The following is a 6,335-nucleotide window of genomic DNA, read 5'->3' on the forward strand; positions in this document are numbered from 1 at the left end:
TTTTTTTTGTTATAGTTATCCCGTCTTTTTATTTTAGTTTAGTTTAGCAGTTTTTGAGCGAAGTTGGGTTTGAACCCACCACCTCTGCTATATCGGGCCAGCGCCCTACTCCTTTGAGCCACAGCCACCGCCAATCTTTTTCTTTTTAAACTCTTCATTAAGTCTGATCTCTGAGGACTAGAGAAGGTGATTTGTCTCCTTGGTTAGAAGAGTTCCTTCAGACCTCTGAACGTCCATGTCATGCATGTTCCATTGTCTTTTAAGTTAAAACAGGAAGAGATTTGGGGACATTATATCTTGTGACTAGTCTCTGTGTGTTGGTGAACTTCCACTATACAGAACTCGATGAATTCTAATTCTTTTGGTTACACCTCCTGGGTTTTTTTTTTTTTTTTTTTAAGACAGAGCTTCAAGCTATTGCCCTGGGTAGAGTGTGGTGGTATCACAGCTTACAGCAACCTCCATCTCCTGGGCTCAAGCGAGTCTCCTGCCTCAGCCTCCCAAGTAGCTGGAAACACAGGTGCCCACCACAATGCCTGGCTATTTTTTTGGTTGCAGCCGTCATTGTTGTTTTTGGTGGGGCGGGCTGGATTCGAACCCATCACCTTAGGTGTATGTGGCTGGCACCTTAGCCACCTAAGCCACAGGTGCCGAGCCACTTCCTGGGGGTATTAATTGTTATAGATTGGCTACTGAGAGAGAGAAGTAGAGGGAGAGAAAGTGTGTGCTCCTGGGTGAGGGTTTAGATGAGGATGGGGTAAGAAGGTAGGTGGGATGGGTATGTGGTGTTAGAGCCGGTGATGAAATGGCAGGGCTTACTGAGTTGGGATTTAAAATGGAAGTCATTTGACCAACCTGACTCAGGAGATCAGAGGCAGCTGACAAGTGAAGGTCATGAAGTCCACTGTAGGAGTGACTTCCTGACAGCAACATTGGTCTTTAAACTTCTTCCAAATTTGAGGTTCAGGACTATGAGAGTGTTATTTGCTTCACTTCTCAAATATGTGCCTTCCGATAAAGGGAGGTCAGTGTTTATTCACAGAAATGGCGATCAGTTGCCTGGTCACGATAGGGGGACAGACTCAACCTTGTTTTCTGCTTACAGAACCTGGGCACTGTCTGGATCCTTTTTTGTACTTTTTCTTTGACCTACTGCCCCTGCCCCTGCCCCAGCCCCTAGACAGATGCCCTGGGAGCACCAGTGGGGAGGGTTTTCATGTCCATGATAATACTTTTTTTTTTTTTTTGAGACAGAGCCTCAAGCTGTCCCCCTGGGTAGAGTGCTGTGGCATCACAGCTCACAGCAACCTCCAACTCCTGGGCTCAAGTGAGTCTCCTGCCTCCACCTCCCAAGTTGCTGGGATCACAGGTGCCCACCACAATGCCTGGCTATTTTTTTGGTTGCAGCCGTCATTTTTTTTTTGGGGGGCCGGGCTGGGGATTCAAACCCGCCACCTTAGGTGTATGTGGCTGGCGCCTTAGCCACTTGAGCCACAGGCGCTGACCCTACTTTATGCATTATTGAACAGGCTGAGATGACTTCCCAGTTGCAATCTTGGATGTTGTTGTTGTCCATTTAAAAGTCTTTTTTTTTTGTTTTTTGAGACAGAGTCTCACTTTGTCACTGAGTGGAGTCCATGGTGTCATAGCTTACAGCAACCTCAAACTCTTGAGCTCAAGTGATCCTGTTGCTTCAGCCTCCCACGTAGGTGGAACTACGGGCACCTGCCATAACACCTATCTCTTTTAGAAATGGGGTCTTGCTCTGGCTTAGGCTGGTCTTGAGCAGGGGTCCTCAAACTTTTTAAACAGGGGGTCAGTTCACTGTCCCTCAGACCATTGGAGGGCTGGACTGCGGGCCTCGGGATGAGTTGGCTGCTAAGCAGGACAGGCAGCAGTGGCAAAAACGCCTGGCGGGCTGGATAACTGTCCTCAGCAGCCTGCATGTGGCCCGCAGGCCATAGTTTTAGGACGCCTGGTTGAGCTTCTGAGCTCAAGCAGTCCACCTGCCTGGGACTCCCTGAGAGCTGGGATTACAGGTGTGAGCCACCTCGCCTGACTGATTTGAGTCTTCTGAAAGTCTGTTTCACCGAAAGTGGTTGAACAGAAATTAGTGTTGTCTCTGGGCAGCGTTAGGCAGGGGCTGAAAGACGGTGCATCTGCATCCGCAGCACTTGGCCTGCAGGCCTGCGTGAACTGGCTAATGGTTGATTGCAGCTTTCTTTTTGTTAATATGCTCAAAGAATAGCTATCTCTGCTAAGTTTTTTACAAAGCAAATATTAATTTATATTTTTTTTTGACTTTTTGTTCAAAAATAGAATCACCGATTCTTGCTTGGAGGGGCCTTAAAGGGAGGTCGTTTCTAGTCTAAGCAGTCAGTCCACAGCTTTATGAAGTCTCTAGCTCATCCAGGGCCTGCTTGAGAGTCTCTGAGGTGGGACGCTTACTGTAGTCCCAGCCCCAGGCAGGTTCTCTCTTATCAGAGCTAACATCTGTCTTTCTGTCCTTTTTACCAGTTAGTGCTCTGGGGCCTGTGAAGCCCTACAGAATAACTCCAGCCTTTTAAAACAAGACCTAGCCCTTTGGCCGCTTTGTTAATAGACTGAAATACTCCAGATGCCTTCAACAATTTAAGATAAAGTGAGAGATACATTTTATTAGAAAAGTTGCTATTTCTTTTTACTAAGATTATACTACAGAGTTTAAAGAAAAATTATACTGTGTAAGAGAATCAGCAAATATCTAGAATCTTTATGTAAGGTTTTTTACCCAGTATAAATCGTCAAATAAAAATACTGATCTTGAAAACGTGGTATTTAGGAAAGCTATACACCATCTATAAATTAAACATCTTATTTATCTTTGCTACTCTCTCATGGTTGTAGTTTCCTGATCTTTTATACTTCCCACATTCATGTGTTTAAGAATTGGTGCAGTGAGAAGCAGATGACAGAAATGTTCACTCTATCTGCACAAGGTGTATTTCCAGCCAGTCAGTGTCAGTATCATGGTCTCAGAGTAAGGAGTAAACTTAATCAAAATGAGAAATTTAGAAGCAGCACAGAGCAGTAGCTAAGTACTGAGTCCAAAGCCGGGCCACCTGGGTTTGTGTCCCAGCTTTGGTGCTTGTCAGCTGCTTGACCTCAGGCCAGTTAGGTGTTTCTCGGTGCCTTGGTCTCCCCGCGAAGATTCAGTTTGTGTGAAGTGCTTCGGGCATGGCAGCTCCCCGGTTCTGTATGCACAGGGGCAGTGAACAGGGCCTTTCTCCTGACTTCTGCTAGCTAGCAGCTTCTTGCCTGCTCTCACCCGGTGTGATGATGTTAGGAGGGCATGTAGTCAGAGCCCCCATGAAAGAGATTAGTGTCCTTATAAAAGAGGGTCTGGAGAGCTCCATGACCCTTCTCACCGTTGAGGGCACAGTAAGAACGGGACGCTAGATCTGCTAATACAGCCTCCACTAGTCTGTGGTGGTACTGCAGCCTGGACTCGCCAGGATGTTGAGTTTGTTGAAATTTACCTATTATACCAAATCACTGAATCATTTAAAGTTGTTTTAAAATCCCCCCCATGTTTAATTAGTTCTTATCTGCTTTGAACACAAAAAATTCTAAATTGTACAGTTAGTACATGAATATGAGTTTGGAAAAAAATCCAGGGAATGCAGTTCAGGAAATAGTGAAGGTCTTTGTGAGTCATCTGACTGCGTGTTACAGAAAACTCGATTAATTACATCTGGCATCAGTAGTCAGAAAACTGATTGGTTCATGTCAGACCCTAAAGCTCTGCTTCTTGTCAGGGATTCTCTGAGCTGGGCTTTTCTTGGCCTGGGCTTCCCAGCCATTGGGGCAGTGCAGCACCGTGAGTGCCCACCTCTGTCTGTGAATGCCCATTGCACCTTTCCCTGCCGTACCCTTCCCACTGTGAGCTCAGGCCTGCTCCTCAGCCAGAGTGATCCCAGACACACCTGGAGCTGCCTGTGCTCCCTGTCTCTCCCACCCTCAGTCTCCATGTCTCCTCTGGTTAGTAAGGATTGTTCTTGGAATTATTCTTCTAATTTTGAAAGTCTCTCCTTCCTCACCCCAAAAAAAAAAAAAAAAAAGTTGCAATAATTGGTCAGAGCTGACTTTTTAAATAAATACCAATTTTTTTTTTTTTTTTTAGAGAACAGAGTCTCACTTTATTGCCCTCCGTAGAGTGCTGTGGCATCACAGCTCACAGCAACCACCAACTCCTGGGCTTAGGAGATTCTCCTACCTCAGCCTCCTGAGTAGCTGTGACGACAGGTGTCCGCCACAACGCTCGGCTAAAATACCAATTTTTTGAACACGGTTCTCTGAACACAGGCACATTAATCTTAAGCCTCGTTTTTGCTTTTAGTAGCTATTCTATAAGCAACTGGAATCTTTACTGGTTTTGTTTAAGCCTCTGTTACCCATGGGTTAAAATGAAAAATCAGCCTGGAAGCTGCTTTTCTAGTTCAGACCTCAAAGCTCCAATGACTTTCCTACTTAGTGGTTGAGTTATTTTGGGAAACTACAGAGTTATATTGTTAATTTAATTACCTATCACTTGAGCTTAGATGGAATTCTTCTGGGGTTTTACACTTAAGCTCTGCCCCCTCTTTCATGTGCTGGTTCTCTGTGCCCCATTTTCAAAGGCACCTCTGATTTTTATAATACTTGATGTGAAAATTTAAGAATATTCTAATTAATAATAGCTGTGTATTTTGAGAAAATTATGGTGGTTTTCCTTCACATTCTTTTTTTTTTGCAGTTTTTTGGGCCTGGGCTGGGTTTAACCCGCCACCTCCGGCATATGGGGCCGGTGCCCTACTCCTTTGAGCCACAGGTGCCGCCCTTCCTTCACATTCTTAATCACTCAGAGTAGAGTTTCAGTGGGTTAGAAGAATTTGGCGTTTGATGTAAATTAGGAGTACTGTCTTAGTCTGCTAGGGCTGCCGTGACAAAATACCACAGACTGGGTGGCCTAGCAGAAATTCATTGACTCATCGTTCTGGAGATTAAAATATTGGTAGTTTTAGTTTCTTCTGGGTCCTTTCTCTTGGTTTATCTTCTCTCTATGTCTCTATGTGACCTTTCTTCATCCCGGATGTCTGTTTTAAAGTTGTTCTTCTTACAAGGATACCCATCAGGTTGGATTAGGGCCCACCCTAAAGCCCCCGTTTTAACTTCATTACTTCATCAACTTTAGGGACCGAATCATCCAATACTGTTATACTCTGAGGTACGAGGGTTAAAACTGGAGAGTGGGGGACACAATTCAGCTCATAATAGGAACTGTCAACTGGGCACAGGTTAAATTCACAGTCATATCTGATGACGTCTTTGCTCCTGGCAGATGTGCTGAGTGGCCTGTCATCTTTCAAATGAACACAGATTCAGTGCATGATGGATGTAGGAGAAATTGTTACTTTATAGTCTTAAGGCACAGCAGCTTTCCTGGAGGGTGTGGGAGGCCTTTCGTCCTTTGCTGTAAGCATGTGTTACTTGCTCACTTATGAGAAACTTGATTGTAAGGATTGTGTGTGTTTGTGTGCATGCGTGCATAGTTTTACATAGAAAACCAGTGGAAGAGGAGAAAGCTTCCATTTCGTTGATTTACTTTCCACTTAGCAAAGAGCAACAATTTTTATATATTAATCTTGGAACCTTTTAATGAGGCAAAAGAGGCAAAAGCAAGAAACCTGAAGGCAGGCTAGGTGTGGCGGCTCACACCTGTAATCCCAGCACTCAGGGAGGTTGAGGCAGGAGGATCACTTGAGCTCAGGAGTTCAAGACCTGCCTGAGCAAAAGTGAGATCCCACCTCTACTAAAAATGAGAAAAAAGAGCTGGGCAATTGTAGTAGGTGCCTTCAGTGCCAGCTACTTGGGAGGCTGAGGCAGGAGGATTACTTGAGCCCAGGAATTTGAGGTTGCTGTGAGCGAGACTGAGGCCACAGCACTCTAACTGGGGTGACAGAGTGAGACTCTATTTCTCAAAAAAAAAAAAAAAAAGAAACCTGAAGCTAACTGAGGATTTTTAAATTTTATTTCTAAGATGACTACTAAATAAATGAACAAGGTATAAAGGGATAAATTAAAACATAAATTTCTTTTCTTTTCTTTTTTTTTTAGAGACAGAGTCTCACTTTATTGCCCTTGGTAGAGTGCTGTGGTGTCACAGCTCACAGCAACCTCTAGCTCTTGGGTTTAGGCAATTCTCTTGTCTTAGCCTCCCAAGTAGCTGGGACTACAGGTGCCCACTATAACGTCCAGCTATTAAAAATTGTTTTTATCAAGCAGAAATGTAGTATAAGTAACCCTTGTAAAGTAGT

The sequence above is a fragment of the Otolemur garnettii genome, unplaced genomic scaffold (genome assembly GCF_000181295.1).
Source record: "Otolemur garnettii isolate 467f Iridium unplaced genomic scaffold, OtoGar3 scaffold00128, whole genome shotgun sequence".
Lineage (NCBI taxonomy): Eukaryota > Metazoa > Chordata > Mammalia > Primates > Galagidae > Otolemur > Otolemur garnettii.